At 41.5% G+C, this 21,715-nt stretch overlaps 1 long non-coding RNA gene across 11 annotated transcripts in view; it reads right to left on the bottom strand.

Annotated features, from left to right (window-relative positions):
* Positions 1-18,449, bottom strand: part of LOC133507778 (uncharacterized) — a 39,035-nt gene extending 20,586 nt beyond the window's left edge. For 5 of the 11 annotated variants that reach the window (XR_009796897.1, XR_009796894.1, XR_009796898.1 and 2 more), the window contains exons 1-3: positions 18,245-18,449; positions 14,690-14,822; positions 192-311 (exon numbers count right to left, since the gene is read on the bottom strand). This is a non-coding gene — a long non-coding RNA (uncharacterized LOC133507778). Of the gene's footprint in view, positions 1-191; positions 312-9,179; positions 9,649-14,689; positions 14,823-18,244 lie in introns of all 11 variants that reach the window. The other 6 variants (XR_009796896.1, XR_009796899.1, XR_009796893.1 and 3 more) reach the window with 5 other exon arrangements.
* Positions 18,450-21,715: the final 3,266 nt, after the last annotated feature.

Genomic DNA, 21,715 nt, shown 5'->3' with positions numbered 1-21,715 from the left:
ATCTAATGTGACGCATGATGTATTTTTTTCAATATGGCCTAATGGCATTCACATGGAGAGATGGAATCAGCAAGGAAGAGCATTCATCAAGCGCATCTGCACGTCACGCAGTCGCAGGTGAAGTTGTGTCTTTCTAATCAATATAGAGATTAGCCAAGTGTGTGTGCGTGTGTGTGTGCGCGCACACTTACTTGGTTGATTAATCGTGGCCGCAGCTCGTGGACAAACCACATTTTCTGCAAAGTGCCTCATCAACTTCCATCATTTAGGCTGCGGCCGTGTCCAGAAGCCCATCTGACAAAACAATCGCACTGAATGAAAGAAGACGGAGGGAACTGGTAGATATCTGTACAATTTTGCATATATGAGGTGAATAAATCCTAGATGGCATAAAAACATTAGGATTCAGCTATGATGGCCAAACTGAGACCGACGAGAAAAATCTGTCAAAAATCTGACGTGTGGGAAAATGTGCAACGAAACCAAGAGCCATATTTTATCCATCCATTTTCTTAGCCGCTTATCCTCACGAGCGTCACGGGGAGTGGTGGAGCCTATCCCAGCTGTCAACGGGCAGGAGGGGGGGGGGGGTACATCCTGGACTGGTTACCAGCCAATCGCAGGGCACATAGAGATAAACAGCTGCACTCACAATCACACCTAGGGGCAATTTAGAGTGTCCAATTAATGTTGCATGTTTTTGGGAAGTGGATGGAAACCAGAGTGCCTGGAAAAAACCCACATAGGTACGGGGAGAACATGTAAACTCCACAAAGGCAGGTCCGGGATCAAACCCGGAACCTCAGAACTGTGAGGCCAACGCTTTACCAGCTGACCCACCGTGAGTTACTGGAATATTTTATATGATACATAATCATTGAAATGTGTTAAAAATTACATTTGCTGAAAACAGAAAATATATATAGCATAGCAATACTATTTGCAGATGGAGTACCAAATTTAATTTGAAAATGATTTGTGCTGTTGTGGAATTATTATTATTAAATATGTTGTGGAATTAGAACTATTACATTGGGGGGGGCTCCCTTTTACGATTTTGCACTTGACATAATAGTGATATGACTCACTGGCTCAAAGTGTAGCTCAATATTAATATTCATACCGATAATGGGTCAAGCCAAAAGGAAAAGAAGGATTACGGATCAAATTCATTTTTTTTGTGAGTCGGAACAACAGCTCGTGTTTAATAGTGGCTGCATGTTTACTTTGGATTCATCCTCATGCATTCATTCATTCATTCATCCATTCGTTCATTTGTGATTATTATTAGCAGTGCGAGGCGTGCCCCCTCAAACAGCTCTGGAGCAGCCACCCCCCCCCCCCCCCCCTTCGTCCTGCACTTCTAAATGACTGTAATCTGCGGATGAATAGCAATCAGCAGCCTTGTACTGGCCCCAGCAGACGCGACGTCGGACCGTCCTCCCCCCGACCCTTCGTAACCCTACAACCTCTGCAATCAGACCACTGCCTCCCGTTCACCAGTAATCACGGCATTCTCGATCGCTCACACGTGTATCAGAACCAGGACTTACTAGTGCTCGATAGCGGCAACCAAACTTGAACGTTTTCGAAAAAGAAGCTTCGAGCGGTTTATTGCTATTTACAGTCAAAGTAAACATAAAACAATGACAATTACGCGGTGCGTATTTAACCAAATGTCTGACAAACGTCCATTAGCTTAATGCTAACACACAATGCAAAACGCCTGCCACATTTGGAAAAAAAAATGCAGACAGCAAATACATTTACATACGTTTATAGTAATCCTAGCTCAGCCACTCATGCTAATTCATATTTCATATTTATGTACATTATATTTTATTTTTTTATTATATATATATAATTTAGATTTTTTTCTATTTTCGTATTTCATATATTTGTTCATGGCGGCACGGCTGAGCGTAGGCCTCACAGTTCTGAGGTCCGGGTTTGACCCCGGTCCTGCACATGCAACATTAATTGGACACTCTAAATTGCCCCGAGGTGTGATTGTGAGTGCGGCTGTTTGTCTCTACGTGCCCTGCAATTGGCTGGCAACCAGTTCGGGGTGTACCCTACCTCCTGCCCCCTGACAGCTGGGTAGGCTCCAGCAGTCCCATGACCCTCGTGAGGATAAGCGGCTAAGAAAATGGATGGATGGACATTTGTTCATCTGTTCCTTTGACAAAACACTTTTCGCAGTGTACCCCTCCAGTCCCGTTGGTGGCGCTAGCAAAACAAAGTGGTTGAAACTTGAAGAATGACGAGTACGTCTGCTGTCTTCTTTGGATTTGAAAAGCTCTCATTTTGTAGTATTTTACACACAAATGACAGCCAAAAAAAAAATCTCAAAGGCATGTTTCACAATCTTATCAGTGATGTCACATGACTCCTTTCCTCCCTCCCATCCTTCTCCGCTATCTCCTCTCTCCTCGCCGTGTTCCGCACCCCTCTCCTCACCGGTGGGGGGGCTCGCAGCCCCGCGTTTATCTCCGCCATCCAGCCGCGCTCGTCGCCTAGCAACACGAAAGCGAGCATTTCTGATTGTTCTTTTGTTTTGTTTTCCCACTATACCAACAACCGTTGTGGATCTCGATTCACACGCTCATTCACCGCTTTCATGACATCTTTTGTGCACGGCGAGTGTCACGGTCCAAACATAAACGCGCGCACACGCACAGGGCCGGAATCAATTATCATTGGACTTAATGAAGCGCGTAATGAAGAGAGTCCTATCAGTGCTCCAAAACGGTGAACAATGTGAAAGGAACATCAAACATATTCAAATCGTCACTGCTATTTCTGAGCAGCCAGAAAAAAAAATGAAAAAAAAAAATCATATATGTGTGTGTGTGTGCGCGCGCGCAATGTTTAATATTGTCACATTTCCATATAAAAAGTCTCCTTAGTGACACATAATTAAAGATAAAACGATTGCGTGAAAAGGTGAGTTTATCTTTTCAATAGTCATCAGTGCAAAATGTGTTTAAAGGAGGCGGCTTCCTCTACTGATAACCCTCTGCGATCTGCTCCAACGGTGGATGATTCTGCATTTGAAGTTATGAATACGGTAATCCCTCGTTTATCGGGAGGGTTAGGCTGTGGACGATGCCCGCAGTAGGCGAAATCTGAGAAGTTACGCACTATAATTTCTTTGACTATACAGACTTTAAAACAGCATGAATCTCGGCAGACTTCAATTAATGTGAACCACACTCCTATTAATCTCTACCATAGTCTTAGAAACTTGTTATATGCTCTTAAACACCTTTATAAACACTTAAACATCCATCCATTCATTCATTCATTCATTTTCTTAGCCGCTTATCCTCACGAGGGTCGCGGGGAGTGCTTGAGCTTATCCTAGCGCTCACGGGGCAGAACCCTGAACTGGTTGCCAGCCAATCGCTGGCATATAAGAGACAAACAGTCGCAGTCACAATCACACCTAGTGACAATTTAGAGCGTCCAGTTAATGTTGCATGTTTTTGGGATGTGGGAGGAAACCGGCGTGCCCGGAGGAAAGCCACGCAGGCACGGGGAGAACATGCAAACTCCACACAGACGAGTCTGGGATTGAACCCAGGACCTCAGAGCTGTGCCATCACACTTAAACATTCTTTAATAAATGAGACGTGCATTTTTCCATAGTTGCTAATGGTGACCAACTATTCAAGCTGGGAACAATAAGAAATGTGGAGAAAAAAAAAAAATACTTGTATATCATGTTTTTTTTCCTCTTTAGGAGAAAATAGTTGAACTAAAACAACAAGACGAGATTTTTGGTTAAATGTACGGTTGTAATTTTTATAAAAAATTGGGAGTAAAAGTATTTTTAAAGATTTAATTTGTCAAAAAATTGCTTAATATTCTGAAATAACAGAACACAAAACAAATGTGTATTTTTTTTTACAGCTACGTCATAATAGGAAAAGATTGAAGTTGGTACTCATGCAATGTATTTTTTAAATGTTAGCAGTTTAGCTTATCACGGTTCAAGAGGTTTTTATATTTAGATTTTTTTTCATTTTTTTCAAATGTTTTTCGTTTTCTTCGAATGTGTACTTTTTTTACAGTTACGTCATAATAGGAAAAGATTGAAGTTGGTGTTCAACCAACGTATTTTTAAATGTTAGCATTTTAGCTTATCACGGTTTTAGAGGTTTTTATGTTTAGATTTTTTTTCATTTTTAATTTACATTTTTTAAAATGTTTTTTTTCATTTTCTTCGAATGTGTATTTTTTTTACAGCTACATAATAGGAAAAGATTGAAGTTGGTATTCAACCAATGGTTTTGAATTGTTAGCATTTTATCTTATCGTAGTTGTAGAGGTTTTTATGTTTGGATTTTTTCCTCATTTTTTTCCCCATTTCCTATTTGATTTTTTTTTTTTTTTGAGTTTTTTTCAATTTTTGCCTTATAACAAAGCTGAATTGATTGTTACCTTTTGTGTCTGTGGATGTTTATCTCATATACACACTCAGACGTGGCTGCGTCTTGGAGATAAGGATTGCGTGTCACTCAGCACGCTGTAAAAGTATGCATAAACATCTGCGTAACGCGGCACACAATGCTACTCGGCGCAAGTACCATTCCCGTGTGTGCACGTGAGCCAAGGGATCGTTTTGTCTGTGTGTGTATGTGTGTACTGCACCCTCGTATGCCGCTGTTTGTCCTCCTTTGAATTGTGTATTTGTTTAATAGGTTCAATGGGGAAACTTCCGTGTATGGAAGGGGGGAAAAGAGGGGGGTGGGTTTCGCTCATATTTCCAGTCAGAAGTACAAAATCTTGATGTTCGCTAAATGCAAAAGCGATTTGGCTTTGCGAAATGAAGCTTGGTAGGCGTGTCCGTCACGAGTCGACCCACGAAAGAGTCTCAAGAAGCCATGGCGGCAAATACGCAGGAAGTCAGCTATTTCTGTCGGCAGCCGCCATTTTTGGCTCCGAAGGCAAGGCGGTCCCTCGAGATCCTATCCGATTCCAACCAATAAGCTCCTTCTAATAGTGACCTGGGCAGGCGGATGACACTAAATGGTGAAGAATTTGACTCTTAGCCATCGTGTGTGCTTGAAACTGGGAATTTTGCCTTCATTGTGGCTCCCAAATAGGGTTAGCCTTCGAGAACCAATTGGTACATTCCGGTTCTCCCGCAATCATGCTTGTGCCCAAAACCAGCACCGAAGAAATGTCTTTTAATTGAAATGACCAGGCACCTCCATGCAACACTTGGATTAATTTGATATTATGCAACGGAGCATTTCGTGACGTTTACAAGTCTGACGCGGTCCCTCATCTTACACCACGCAGTGGGTTGCATTCTTACACTGATGGTTTTCTCAAGGATTTTTTTTTTTTCTCAATCCACTCGTACTTAGGGTGAGAGTCAGGGGCACCAAAGTCTGAGACTTGGGTATCATGTGTACTAACTTTCTTTCGGCTTGTCCCGTTAAGGGTCGCCGAATGCGCGTCATCTCAGATGAACGCTCATATTTGTTTGGCACAGTTTTTACGTCGGATGCCCTTCCTGATGCAACCCCTCTTGGGGAGCGGACACCCCAGTGAGAAACGAACCTCACGACCCGTGCTTCTACCAAAACGACGCTCTAAACGCTGAGCTATCATGTGTAAGACATGATCGACCCACAGAAAAAAAGTCTCATGAAGTCTGTCTTTCAGTCATTTTGGCTATTTCTCTGGATCCTCTAAAGAGGAACTCGCTACCAAATTTGAACCACCTTTAACCGCTCAAATAGAAGACAAATAGCTTGATGCCTCATCACCAAAGACAAAAGTCTAGTAAGTTACGACACAAATGTCGTGTGTGTGTGGAGATAACCCAACCCTGAAGACGCCCACAGGCGCCCCCAGACGACGTGCTTCCCGCATGTGTAGAAACTCCCACGTTGGCAGCACCGCGGGGGTTGGTTGGGCGGGGGGGGGGTGTTTCCTGACCGCACACATGACGACAAGTGGACTTGACAGCAAAACGCTGGAGGGCAGGACGCACGCTCGCAAAATGTGTGCGCGGTGGCGGTGGGGGTCGCGGTTGGGGGTCCCGGTGTGTCACAGAATGATGACGGTGATGATGCTCTGGAGTGACAGTGAGACCACACAAAGCTACCGGTGAATTTTCTTCATTGTGAAAGAGTATCCGTCCATCCAGACTTGCGACGAAATAAACTCAACGTATTTTAAAATCCAGATTTTCGCGGTAATGAACGGACAAAAATCTTTGAACGCAAAATTGCCAAAAAGCCATCTTTTTTTCCATAACAGTTATTGAGCTTACGGTCGCGGGTGAGGTTGTGCCGATGCCGGCTGATGTTGAGTGAGACGCGGGATGCACCCTGGATTGGTTCCGCGTTAATTGCGTATTGACAAACAAGCATTGCGATTGAAACCCATGGAGAATTTCGAGCCGGGTTTTGCCACATCGTTGATATCGTTTTCCTCATTGGTCCAGTCATGACTAAAAAAATATTTCACATACGCAGAAAATTAACGTATAACTACTTTTGAAATCGGAAGTGAAGGATAACTGTATGACAAGTCAAAATTTCAATACAGATTTTAGCAAGGATCATTTAAGTTCACACAAATGATTTGCATTTGTCGGCCAGATAAAATTGTGTTGCCGGACCGGGTCTGCCCCCTGGGCCTTGCGTTTGACACCTGTGATTGAGCAACTTCAGTTAACCAAATAACTTCATCCTAAATGTGCTAACCAGTCGTCTGGGTGCTGCCCATTAAAATTTGTATGTATTTTCATTTTTTAAAATATCTTTTAGTATTTTTAACACTTTTGAATACTTCTTTTAGTATTTTTTAACACTTTTGAATACTTCCAAAATGTGTTCCAAAATTATAACTGCGTCAGTGTTGTTTTTTTTAACAAAATGTAATAGTATTTACTTACTTTGAAATATGTAGACATCTATTAAACTATTATTGTAGAATGAGGACATCTTTGAGATATTTGTAAGTTAAATTAATCTATTATTGATACTAAATGACTACATTGATGGTTTTATTATCTTATTGTGTTATGTTTGTTGAAAAAAACTACTTATTCTAAGTGAGTCCAATATGTATAAGCCTGAAAAAATTGAAGTGAAAATTAATACAGTACATTATATAATTAGAATGTTGGCAGAGAAAATTACAATATTCAATTATTGAATCAAAATAGTATAAATCCTTACCTATAGGCATGTAATAATAGAATTACAAATCTTAAGTGTTTATCAATCATAGATATTGAATTTGGTAAAACACTTGTAATACTATATGTAAATTGATGGGTTTTAAAGGTATTTAATATCTTTATCGTTAAAAACACTACTAATTTAAAATTAATATCTTGAGGTAATATAAATACAATTACCTTGAAAGTTTTGGTTTAAATTGCTGATTTATATTAAAAAATGTATCCAATGTATACTGAATCATTATTAATGTACTTTAATCAAATACAAAAAAAAAAAAAGATATTCTTATCTTTGCTTTGCAGAACATTTGTCCAGTGAGTGAGACGACAACGACGTTGGCATCATTTTAGTCCACTTTGTCTGTGTGCTGCTCCGCCGCCCCCAATTATTGTCACCATAGCAACTATCTTGGAGTACGGCCCCCGGTTCGGTTCACCATTACCAGGTCACTGCCTTGCAGCAGTTAACACCCCCCCCCCCCCTCTCCGCTCTCTTCAGAAGCCCGTGAGGAGGCACAAAGCTTAAAAAAAGAGCCAGCACCAATCGCCATGGCAACAAATTGGAGGCAATTTCAGTAATAGCAGGAATTAGACACCCAGGTGCATTATGGGGGGGTGGGGGGTCAAGAACTCTCTCCCGTTCTGCATTCACAAAATCGCCCAGTGTTCGCATTTTTTGGGTGCGTACTGTGCGACGTCAGCACATCCTCTAGTTTAGTGTAGCATTAGCAAGACGCGGCGATGACAACAGCGCTCGTGCACCGACGTCATAAAAATCACGTGACTCTTGTTTACGTCGCCATACTGCCGGTCTAGCATAGCATTGCTCAATGCTAAGTCGGTTGGAGACAACACGAAAATATGTCTTATAGCACGACGTCCAGAATCTTGTCCGATACCGTTACACATTTAGAAGGTGAAAATAAACAAAGGTATGTGGAAAAATTAGATCAATATAGGTCCTCTATTCCGAGTTTAATACCGAAGTCGATGTTTTCGCCAAAAAGAAAGTGGACTGTTAACCCGCTTCCGCTTATCTTGGACAACCTGGATCTACACATGGATCTGGTGAGTAAGTCGTCGAGATTTACACGGAAAAAGTTGGAAAGCAGGCTTCTCCATTCCTTGACAATTTGTCTCACGTTGACAAAGACTTTTCGAGATACTTTTGCAAAACTCAACAATTCTTCTGACGCACGGTACACATCGGCCAATGTTCCTTGACGGGACAATTCTAAAATGTTGTTTGTGCTTCAGTGGGCGGAACAGCCTCAAGCCACATTTTGAATCTTGCATCCTCGATTGGACTCCGATTGGTTTCCAAGGGTCCGAATACACTTTGCTCCCTGCCCTGTTATTCTTTACATGTTATTTCCAATAAATCTCTGAAGCAATAGTTGGCATGGTATTAACTCACGATTATTGTTTATTCTTGTGATTTGGGTGACATTTCATGAGCAATTTATGCAGAAATTGCTTCAGATTCACATACTCTACTTTTTACCTCCGAGCACAACATATATATACTCTATACTATTTTACTGTGCGCTCGCCACTAGAGACTACCATTTATAGTTATAGTTCATATTAAAGTAGCGTAATTTCCAGCCTGTAACCCACAAGTTTTTTCACATGCTTTCAACGCTGCGGTTTATGCAGCGATGCGGCTAATTTGTGCATTTCTTCTAACGGCCGCAAGGGGGCACTTGAGCGAAAAAGGTAAGAGTGAGACCGGTGGAATATATGTGCCGAGAAAGTGACTTTTACCGGTCCGGCCCTGTTAGAGCTACGCTAGCGTGTGACTGCCGTGTCTCAGTGAACCGGTATGCTTCCCCCCCCCCCCCCCCCCCCCGGCCCTGTTAGCGCGGCGCTAGTTTTAAACTCTGTGTGTACCGTCTTTCTTTGTAAATACCTCGTGTTTGAATGTGGGCTTTTGCGACTTTTACACAGGTGCGTCGTATGTACGTACCAAATGGTATTTCCTTTGTAAATGTACTGGTTGAGGCTTATAAGCAGGAGCGCTTTGTTGGCCGGGAATTACGGTGCATATTGTTATTGAACGTCAGCATATTATTATAGCGGAACAATTTGAGATGACAAAGTGATTCCTATTGGTCTGGTGACAAGAGCCTCCGAATCTGTTCGGTTCAGTCGCATGTTCTTGTTGGAGAAAGCAACATGGATTGCGTGTTTGAAATGGGAGTCATTCCATTAAAGCTGAGTGCCGCTAAGTAGGCCAAACGGTCTCCTTTTTCCCCTTCCTTCTTTCCGGTAATCACGGCTGCTTTGACGTCACACTACTCGCTTTCTTTTTGTCTCGAAGAGAAGTCGTTCCGGTCCACCGACGGACACTTTCGAGGCGAGCCGCTCGTTTCCAGCTGCCGTTAAGAGTCCATTCGGAGCGGACGCATCGAGATGTTCTTGAATTCAGACGGCAGCTGGAGCAAAGTGGAGGCAAGGAAAAGGAGAGTGAGGGGCTGCTATTAATACCACCCCCCCCCCCCCCATCCCATTTCCACAATTCATTCACCGGCTCACAATGAATTGCAGCTGTGACGGCGGATAAAGTGCGCGCCTTGGTGATTATCGGCGCCGAGGGGTGTGCGATCGCCGTCACAGAGCAAAAAGAGGACGGCGTCTCCTCTTTTTAGGGAGTCCAAACAGTCGGCATCAGTCGCGGCGCGCAAACGCTGAGAGTGACCCCAAAGGCTACAGCTAACAGTTAGCTTATGCTAGCTTTGCTTGTCGAAGATTAGCTTTTTTTATGTTTTTGGTTTTTTGATAGGGCAGTTATGCCTCAGTTGGTAGAGCGAAACCGAAGAGGAGCTGGTTACGATCCCGACTCTCTGCTGTCGAAGTGCCCTTTCGCAAGACAGTTTGCTCCCGTGTAACGGTGCTTTTGGGCTTTTTGTGTTCACACCATTTAGCTAATTTGAATGTTTTCCTAACTTGGGTTAATTTAGAGGTATTTTGCTACGTTTATGTAATTTTATCTTTTGTTAATTGGCATTTTTCTTTCTCTTCTTGGATCACCGCACCTGAGCTCGGTTGAACTTTACATAGGTGACGTTTTAGCCTCGTACGGGCTCACTTTTCTTGGATTATTTTTTGTGAGATTATAGTTCAACTTTTCAGTAATACCGTTCTTGCTGAGTCCTGGTTTAGGTCATTTAAGATTTGCTCGGTTAATCTTAGAATTTTGCTTTGAATATCTTATTTTAATTTAGTTTACATTGTCCTTAGTTAATAGTTTATCTGAATATAGTGGAAATTTTTTCTCGCCTTTTTTTTAATCTGTTTCACATAATTTTGATGGTTTTATTTTATGTTAGCACATATTAAATTTACATTTCTTAATTTAACCTACTTTATTTTGTCTTTGCTCAACTTGGTCTTAGTTTAGTTCAATTTAGCCGAGTTTACCCTATCTTAACTTTAATCTTAGCTCTTTTGTCTTGTCTATTTTTAATTTATCTTTCCCCAAGTCAGGTTAGTTTAGCATGGAAATGCTCTTCAAAAATGAATCAAATTTTTAAGTTAGCCGTTAGAATGCTATATTTAATCAATCATAACTTATCATAGTTTATCATTATTTAGCTCCATATATTATCAGCTTTGTTAACTTATATTAAGTTATAAATTTGTTTTTTTTAATTCTCTTAGTCTGTATTTGCCTGTGTTCATTTTAGTTAAAATCACATGAGATTAGTTTATTTTACTGATTTATTGTCATGACAATTTTAAGCAGCGAGAAGTGTTTAGACACGCCTGTAAGTTATCACTGACATCATGTACACTGTGATCAATTTAAAAAAAAGCCTCGTATATCATAGAACCCATCGTAGATGTCTGTTTCTATGTATATTTAGTGGCAACCCGCATTTTGAATGTATTCCTCTGACTGGAACAGAAGTGTAGATATGAAGCGGTTTAATATTACTGGCCGTTTATCTCCCGCGAACAACGGCGTCGATTGCATCTGAAGCGCGCAAAACAATTGACTCGATGCTGAGGAGGCGATAAGGGACTGCGAATTATTAGCATCTGATAGATTCAGGCACACACGTGCGTTGAGTCCTTTTCATCAGCAAGTCGAAGACGACGGTTGTCGTTTGAGGTGTTTTCATAACCACGTAGACCATCTCTATATACTATATTTATGCCATTTCCACACACAATACATCAGAATTTTTGCTATTTTTTTAACATACATTTCAATACTTTTGCATTACTTTAAAATGTGCTCGTCAATGATATGGAGAGAATAGTTTAAAAATACAAAACCTAGAATTCAATGCTGACTTTAGTTTAAAGAGATGACGCATTGCGCGGCTAGCAGCAAAATTATGAACGTAAATCTCTCTTGCGGGTGAATATTTAATTTCCGGTACTAACCAAATGCTGTACCACTCTGTAGAACTCTCTTGGACAAGTCTGACGCATTTGGCAAAAAACGTACCGCAGTATTATCTGGAATACGCGACAGAGAATCGACTTCAAACCTGTTGTGTCCAGTCGCCATTTTGGAGGTTCGTGGGACTTGCCAAATGTAGCTATGGGGGGGCGGAGCTTAAAATCGCCAATCGGAAAGGTCCATTAAATATTAATATATTTAAATATTTGATAGCTGCCTGTTTGTCATTTGTGGTCAAAAGACAATTGCGGAAACGTGACTGGAAATAAATGTCATTTGTTTCAATTGTGTCTACATTGCATTCTTACATGTGGGATCACAAAAAATAAGTAATAATATATACATCGTATCTGTTAAAAAAAAAAAAAAAAATCCAAAGTTGAAAAAAAAAATTCAGGGGGAAAAGTAAATAAAATACATCCCATCTGAACAAAAAAATGTAATTAAAAATCAAAAATCCCAAATATAACAATTATAAAATGTTACATTTTATCTTCATCCCATGTTTTTTTCAGAATTCCACACATCAGGAGTGGGTGGGCCGAAGGGGGGGTTGGGTGGGGGCATCATAGATCAGGTCTCCCCCATAAGAGAATTTGCATGCAAGCGCCAGTCTGAAGCTATCTGTGCCCTGCACGTGTGTTGAGTGTGTGGCCCGCAGCGCTTGTGTTTTTATGCCGCCGCATACATTTCCAGCAGAGAGAAAGCAATCAGTGTAAGGAGTGCGGCCATGCGGCGAGGCCGCCCGGGGGGGGTTGGGAGGTTGGGGGGGGGGGGGGCGTGTTGGGCTGAGTGACGAAAAACTTGAGGATATTGACGGCGTCGTGTGACAGAGGTGTTACAAGCGCACCCCAGGGACACGCCGCACTCCCGGCCCACTATTGACCGCCGGCTCGCCACCTCCGCTCAGTCAGTGTATAAGATGTGGAGGTCGGGGGCGACGGGCTGGGGGGGACACGTAAGCCCACCGTGAGAAGTATACCGCGCTATGCTGTGTGGTTGCCTGTGTGTACTTATCTCCAATGGGAAGGTTCTCTAGCTTCATTTTTGATTTCTATATTTTCCTTCATATTTCCGTGACAAATGCTTGATTCTGAAATTCAACAAGCGCTTCTCCCACTGGAGGGGCTTTCTGACGCCAGCGCTCTCGAAAACGCCATTTTAAAAGAACAAAGCGCGCAGCACGGCGTTCAAGTCCAGTGTTTAGTGCACGTGAAGATCCAGCCCGCCGGTCCAAACAAATAAAAATATTTACGTGACTGAATAAGACGCTCTGATAATAGTTGTTTTTCAGAATAAAAAATACACTACTCTGAGTATATTATCCATCTACATGTGTTGCTCCGCCGTTTGTGTTCAAATATTTCTTTTAATACCACAACTATTGTTGATAAAACGTTGGCATGTCAACGGCGTCTTACACTGTTAGCTTCTGGCTAAGCGGGCAAATCAGTAATTGTTTTGATTACATAACATGGAATTGTCTTTGTTTTATCTTTAGTTTGGCAGAAAACCTCAACCGGGAATAGCGATGAGAATTTTTGAAAAATTGTTTACTAATCTGCCAAAATGCTGCTTGTTGCAGGGGGGTGAATTGACTTCACTACCACCCTCACACAACATTTGTATCCCAGTTTTGGGCTTGCAAGTCAATGCAAAATTAAAGAAAAATCGTCTGAATGGCGACTCGTATTTTGAAAACCTTTGAATTCCTTTCATTTGTATCTCAAGGCGCCACTGATCGGACCTTGCCGCCTCCAAACAAAGCAGTCGTTTGTCCGGGTGTTGCAAAGCCATTCTGACATTTGGAGAGGGAAAAAAAAAACCAACAAAAAAAAACACCTTTTGTCCCCTGGTTTGTGTGCCGTCTTGCACATCTCCCAAATCAATAGTAGGATTCTCTCTCCTGAGGTGTGTGTGTGTGTGTGTGTGTGTGTGTGTGTGAGCTCATGATAACGGCTTCTCCCCCCCCCCCACCTCTCTCGCCCGCTCTCGACAATTGCAGTTAATAGCAGCCCGAAGTGGCCCCACTCTTGCACCCGTGGGGGGAGTGCTTTTCAAAAGAGTCCACGTTTCTTTTTTTTTTTTTTTCCCCCGGATCTATTTATTCACCGAGCTCCGTCCATTACGGCCCGCGCTCTGTCGGCAATTAAATCAAAGTGTTTCACATCACAGGAGCCCACCGAAAGGAAAAAAGGGAAGAGGAAAAAAAAAAAAAAACCTTTCAGCAGGTAGCGAACGTTGTCAAATGCGAGCGAGACGTGCATTTCAATGATGAGCAGGAAATGGGAGGCTTTCGAGGAATACAGAAATAAAAACGCACACGCGGAGATGCCTCAAGAGGACGGACACGTGCACACGTACGAGATGGTGCCGAACAAACGTGTTGGACTCGCAACCCGCTGTCAGCTTTTAGCGCCAAATAAAATACAGCGCGCCTGTGATTTTACAGCGGCTTTCACAGTTAAACCCTTTCAAACAATTTTATTCCTCAAATAAGATTATTATTCTCAATGGGTATTCAAAATTCAGCTTCCAAAATAATGGAAAAAGAATGTCAAATTATAGTTACTTTGCCTTCCCGTTTAAAAAAAAAATTATTTGAAAATAATGTTGAGTATACATATACTAATTCCACAAATGTCACAAATATATTTTGAAAAATAATATTAGCATAATAATACTTTTGCACGCATAAGCAAAGGAGCATATTTGCTCATTTTAAAATGGGCGCCATTCAGCTCACAGGAATGATGGAAGTTTTTTTTTTTTTTCCAATGCAGATTGTAAATCATGAAATGTTTAAAATACAATAATAATACAACGAATGTAATGTGTTTTTCTAATCACTGTCCAATTCAAATAAACAACCAAGTGGATAATAGTCATTTTTGTAACATTCTTGTATTTTTTGCTTTTGGACTTTATTTTCCTTTTGTCATGATTTCGCCTTTTTTTTTTTTTTTTTTTTAACAGGTGAGACACGGTTTGGGTCAGGGAATGGTTTGAGCGTAGCGCAGTACTGTATTAGCAGTTGGGTTGCGGGTTTGAATCTGGGTTCATACCTTTTTTGGGTTCTCCCCGTGCTTGTGTGGGTTTCTGTCCGGATCCTCTGGGTTCCACCCATAGTCCAAAAATTTGAAAGTTGACAAGTTCTCTCTAAATTGTTCACTTGTGAATCAACTCTCCATGCAACACCTGGTGGAACAAAAAAAAAAGTATTATGATGATTTTACAATGATAATTTGTGATTATTGTGATTTTACAATGGCTATTTTATATTGTGGGGCTTTTTTTTTTTTCCCTTCTACCAGGTCAATGTTAAAGGTCACGTCAGACAATTCCAGTGAGAGCAGACAGTGACATCATTAAACTTTCATGCCGACTAAACGCCGACAGCTCTCGGCTGTTATTGACTCCTCGCGCTTAACATGCCGTACTTACGACTCTCTTGAACAATACTGTTTAAATACAGGTATTTTCTGTGATGAAACCGCTACAAGTAAGAGTGAATAACTGCATTGTATGCATTATGCCGTAAAGGTATTAGTTTTAGGATTGTACGGCAGGCGGGATCAAACGCTCTGGTGGGGCCAGTTAAGGCCCACGTGCCCTAGGTTCCAGACCCATTGATTGATGAAATTTAGGATGAGAATTATACGTTATCACTACATATTTATGCATGTCATAATTAATCAAATGACTGACAATTCCAATTTGTAACACCAGGAAAGCTTTTATTTCCATTTTAAGTATAAAAATATTTTTCAACAACATAATTAAAATGTAAACATCTTGTGCTTAACCAATTTAAAAAACAGTAAAAACATAAAAAAATAAAAAATGAAAGGCTTTACTGTAGTTTTTTTTATATATTCATATATTGAAACTTAAAATATTTTTTTAATTGAATAAATCATTTTTTCATTCAATTCATTCAAGCAAAAATGTGCAAAAATACAAATTTTAAGTTTTCCAAAGATAGAAAAATATATTTCCTATTCAAGTATTTACTCGAGAATCAAATAGGAAATTTATTAATTCCCATATTTAAAGTATTTTGTTTTAAATGAATAGACTTTCCTCAAAATGTAAAAAAAAATAAAATCAAATGAAAATCGAATTTATTTAACAAGATTTTACGTATAATATTCTAGTTTTTAGGGTTAACACGATGATGCTGACTAAAAATACATTTTATTCTTTCAAGAGATTTTGCACATTTTCATCTTGTGCTGTCATTGGCTGTGATAAATGACACCCTCCAATTTTTGTACTTTATGTGTGGTGTCCATTTTGACAAATTCTTAAATTTGACCTTATGAATGACATTGGTTGGTTTTACTTTTGATTTTTCGGTCATGCTAATGGACTACATTTTTTTGTCATCTTGTATTTCGCTTCTTGTTGCAGTATGCTCGAAGTAAACAATCCAAATAAGAAATGCCTTCCCGACGCGTCGCGCGCGAAAACATCGCTCGTGTGTTGTCGACGGCACGCAGGGCAGACTGTGTGAAAAATGTCCGACGTCGCTTTTGTGTTTGCCGCGGGCCCCTGCGGGTCCCACAGGATCATCTCAGTTTATTGTACTGCAAAAAAAAAAAAAAAAAAAAAGCCAATTACAATGTTAATGTGTCGCAGCGGGAGCCTGAACCCGGAGGAAGGCGTCCGACATTTGATGGAGAGCGCCCGAGTCAACGCCCGTTAACAGCAAAACGGCGTCTGGGGAGCGCTTGGCCGGAGCCAAACACTTCACGATAGTAAATACGCACACGCGCTTGACACATTCGAGGCTTGCCGCACGGTAAAAAATACGTCAAAAGCGGGATCAATTGCTAAAATTTATAATAAAAAGCAAAAAGTAGCTAAGATATGTTATGGTACTACAGTATTTTCTGTATTATAAAGCAAGAGAAGGTCAAATAAAACGCTATGATAAGATTAGCTCGCACCAGTCAAGCTAAATTTGTTCATTTATTGGCTAAGAAAATGCATGGTATACGTATGGCTGCCAATGGATAGGTTTCAAATTTCGCCATCTTGTGTGTCATAGAGGACAGAGAACACAGGTGATAGGTGACGCATGAAGTTTTTTTTTTTCTATCGTTAATTCATCCGATTGCTCTATGGCAAAAGTGTCAAACTCAAGGCCCAGGGGTCAGATCTGGCCCGCCGTATGATTTTGTGTGGCCCACAAAGGCAAATTATGAGTATCAAATGCAATGATTTGTGTATCTGTCCCAAAATTTCAAATTGTCATGTCATAACTGATAACGTTGAGATATTGCAAGCATTATTGTGTGCCCAAATATCAGCAATAGTTCAAAAACCCAGTGCCCTTGATTTCTGATTCCAAAACTAGCTCATAAAGTTCATGTGTAAATATGATGAGGTGAAAGATTTTCATGGTTTCAGAGTCATTAACAGCCATTTTAGGGAAATCGTGACAACAACGTGGCCCGCGACTAATATTAGTTCGACACCCCTGGTCTAAGGAATGTGGTGACGTCATTGGAAACCTATCCATACCAGTCACAGATACAGTACTTCAAGCAAAAACTAAATTGTGTTAATTGAAATTTGACGCTTTCAAAGTCAAGAGCAAATACTGGTAATTGTCTGGAAATATATCAAGTATGATACAACGATATAACGGAAAGAACTTAACATGGCAAAGCTAAACTGTTACAGCGTGCCACAGCAAAATAACGATTGTCTGTCTAAAATATAAATTAAGACAATACAAGGCATAGATATGATCCCGTCACGTTAACGTAGCTAAGACAAGTTATGCTATTGCGTAAAATGAGAAAATAAAAAACACACATAAGAAAACAATGTCTGTCAATCTGATGGCTAAAACAAGATTAAGATGAGCATCAAATATGATCAATGGATCAGATACGCTGTGCTAATGGAGCTAAATTAACCATGAAATGAAGTCTGTTTTCCCATCTGTTACAAAAGACATAATATTGCATTATTTCAACGAAAATTAACTACGATGAACTATGAAAGCTGTGCTAAGACAAAAATTGTATCTTTCAAGATACCATGACATGAAAAGACGAGCACACGCCATGCTAAGCTAACTTCATCAGACGCTTTTAAAGCTTTAAAATGTGTTACAGTACTCCCCAGTGAGGTACCAAACGGTCCGGTATGTCCGGGTGAGCTCACTTTAACCACCCTAATCCAAAACTATATGATAATGCGGGGGGGGGGGGGACAAATAAACTACGATCAAATTAGTAGGAGCCAAGATGGTGTCACCGACGACGCAGTACGCTATGGGAACATAAATGCTAATCTATGCTAGACTATGTTGGAACGGGATGAGATTGCTCAATTCCATCCACAGTATATCGATATACAGTACGTACTATATTTAGTTAATGTAAGAAAAGACAGAATGGCCTCCCGCAGGAAGACCTCTCACGGGACGAGGGCATAATAAGCCATTAAACTGCGGCATTAGCCGCTAATGAAAAGGCTCTTAGCGGCTCGGCCACTGCGGGCCGCCTTGATTTATTCGTCCCGCGATGACTTTCGCGTGTTGCTTATTTGGACTCCCAAACACTCACAACACGTAGCAGCAAACATTTTTTTCTCTCTCTTACCGTACGTTTTCTAATGCGTTTCGGGTCTGCGCGTTCTACTCGTTATTGTCATGCAAATGTCGCTAATGGACGGCCGCCAGCGCCTCTGATTAGCCGTATACGGTCGCATTTCCACCCCCCCGCGCCGCCTCCGCCCTCGGAGGGCATTCGCAGTTCCTCTGCCGGAACCTCCAAGCCGAGCCGTCCACATTCACGCGCACGCATAACGTCATCAAAATCCATTTTTAATTCCCCGTAGAATGCATTGAAAAAGGTTTGATTTAGGTCACGTGCGCATAAAGGCAAAAAGAAAAATTTGACTTCTCTGAATCTGAAAACATGACTAAATAAAACGCTTCTTTGACTTACAATTACCCCAATTTACAAATTCTTCAAATTATGAGCTGTCGCTTAGTCTGGTTTTCATTTCGTCTGGCGAGACAGTCAAAATAAGACTTTTTTTTTTTTTTTACTTTTAAATGGAACAAAGTCGATAACACAAACATGAAAACTATCACAAGGAGCGTGAAGAAAACGGAAATACATAATTGTGCACAAATGGTCAACTGCAGCTGGACTCGGGCAACCTGACGTCACTAATCATGACACGCCCCTTTACACTCTGCGTCATCATACTCCGCACACATCACATTTCGTCATCAAAATCAATTTTAAATCCCGGTAGAATTATCTGAAAAGGCTTGATTAAGGTCACACACGGAAAAAGGTAAAAAGAAATTACACTTAGTTCAAAAAAAAAAAAAAGCAAAAGTAAATCTGAAAACAAGACTAAATAAAACGCTGCTTTGACTTACAATTGCCCGACTTACAAATTCTTCAAATTATGAGCTGTTGCCTCGTCTGGTTTTCACTTCGTGTGGCGAGACAGTCAAAATAAGACTGATACACTTTTATCTTTTTTTTTTTTACATTTTAATGGAACAAAGTCAATAACAGAAACACATGAAAACAATCAAAAGGAGACTGAAGAAAACGCAAATACTTAACTGTACACAAATGCTCAACTGCAGCTGGACTCAGCGCTCCTGACGTCACTAACGATGCCACGCCCCTTAAAACCGTGCGTCAACACACGAGTGTGTGACAAATGCCTACTAGTTGGGCCTATTATAGTGGTCATAGTTCTGCACTGTAGTTTACTCGGAAGCTTTAATTGAGTACTACTGGACAAACTGTTACTCGTGGTAACAAATTAAAATTAAATAAATCATGACTATTAGGGCAGCACGTGTGATTCAGCTGCTAAACCGTTGGCCTCACAAATCTGAGGACCCGGGCTCAATCCCGGGCCCGCCTGTGTGGATTTTGCATGTTCCTCCCCCGTGCCTGCGTGGGTTTTCTCCCACATCCCCAAAAATTGCAACATGAATTGGACACTCTTAATTGCCCCGAGGTGTGATTGTGAGCGTGACTGTTTGTCTCCATGTGCCCTGCAATTGGCTGGAAACCAGTTCGGGGTGTCCCCTGCCTGCCTCCTACCCGTTGACAGCTGGGATAGGCTCCAGCACTCCCCGCCACCCTTGTAAGGATAAGCGGCAAAGAAAATGGATGGATGGATGGATATTCTACTAGTGCGCTGTAAAGTACCACTAATCAGGACAAAGAGCGTACTAGCACCCTAATAAGATGGAAATTTCATAAAATTGTGTCATTTATTTCTGTTTTTGACTGACACAAGGTGCTTCCGGGGCGTGTGTGTGCCGATGATGATGATGATGGCAATTATGAGGAGGGGGCGATAGCTCGAGCCAGCTCACCCATGTGTGTAATGCGAAAAGGAGGGCAACAAAGGAGGGCTGGATGGATGTCTGGCGGTGGGTGAAATAGTGCTGCCGTGACACTGTTGGAGGGGGGGGGGGAGAAGAGGGAGGGGGGCTGGCGCAAGGCGGGTGGGGGGGCTTGTCAAACTTCGCCGCCATTTTCCACCCACGTGCTGTGGTGGGAATACACTCTCCACCACCCACCCCCACCCAAAAAATGCAAAAAAAAAAAAAACTGCTTATTTGAGAGGCTGCAAATCTGGTGGCAATGTGATGAAGAGCAACCACGTGACATCTTTTTTTTAAGTTGTTTTGGAGCAAAATTATGTTTTTACTGATTGTTTTAAGACGGATGGATGGAAGCACCAACACCTACCTATCGGGTTGCTGCAATAGCTGGCTATATGGCTAAAATGGAAAGATTAAAAAAAATATATAAAAATGTTTAACAGGAACATTTAAAGTGTGGCAAGTATTAAATGTTGTAATATATGTAAGAAATACAATTCAAAAGAAAAAAATGAGGAACTGTAAAAAGTAAATAGAATGATTAACACTTTCACTTTTGGCCTATTGTGTAGATTTTTTGGTTGTCCTCTTGCTTTTCTTCCATGCATCGATTTTTTTCCGCTTATCCTCACGAGGATCACGGGGAGTGTTGGAGCCTATCCCAGCTGTCAACGTGCAGGAGGCGGGGTAAAACCCTGAACTGGTCGCCAGCCAATCGCAGGGCACATTGAGACAAACAGTCGCACTCACAATCACACCTCGGGGCAATTTAGTGTCCAATTAATGTTGCACGTTTTTGGGATGTGGGAGGGGAACCGGAGTACCTGGAGAAAACCCACACAGACACGGGGGGAACATGCAAACTCCACACACGCGGGTCCGGGATCGAACCCAGGTCCTCAGAACTGTGAAACCAGCAGTGTGATGCTGTGGCTTTGTCATGCTTTGAAAACAAATTCGATCGTGTTATCCTTTTTCCGATTAATTTTTATCTTCTTCTTCTTTGGTCGTCGAAGAAAACTTAACCATTTTCTTCAGCTCTGCAAATCGCTCTTGTGGTTTGCCCCCCTGGGTCTTACCGTAGAAATGCTCCCCAAGAAAAAGTGATGCAGCACGCGCGGATTGACTCGTGAGCTGCAGGAGTTTGTGGCGAAAAATATCATATTTGACTTGAGGAATGTCTTCATCATCGGCGTGCCGGCATTCGACTCGTGAATATCACGCAAGTCCTCCACACGAGCTCCGCGTTGCTGCCGCCATCTTTGGCTGAATTAGCCCTGAAGCGGACGAAGAACTTTGATTGGTCAGACGTGAATCCCACACGGGAATTGGTCCCGGCCCACCTCCTCCTCATCATCATCACCGTCGTGACTCTCCCAGTGCGTGATTAACTGCGAAAATTCGACTTTCCTCCTCTCTACCCTCGCCTCTCGCAGTAATTTGATCCTAATAATAATAATAATAATAATAAAGATGAGATAAAGTGACATTGAAGGGTTGCGGCATGTGCGTGTGCAACCTTCACCGTGCACAGCGGACGCCGTCTGCGCGCTGCTGATAACAACCTGCGTCGGGAACGCGTCCATCTTTGTGTGTGTGTGTGTGTGTGTGTGTGCGTGCACGCACTTCGATATGTATTTTTATGAATTTTTAAAAAGGATTTGAGGCGAGAAGCACAATAAAGTGATAAACCTTTGTCATG

The sequence above is a fragment of the Syngnathoides biaculeatus genome, chromosome 10 (assembly GCF_019802595.1).
Source record: "Syngnathoides biaculeatus isolate LvHL_M chromosome 10, ASM1980259v1, whole genome shotgun sequence".
NCBI classification, from domain to species: Eukaryota; Metazoa; Chordata; class Actinopteri; order Syngnathiformes; family Syngnathidae; genus Syngnathoides; species Syngnathoides biaculeatus.
The sequence above is the reverse complement of the archived record's forward strand: the minus strand, read 5'-3'. Positions and strand labels throughout refer to the sequence as shown.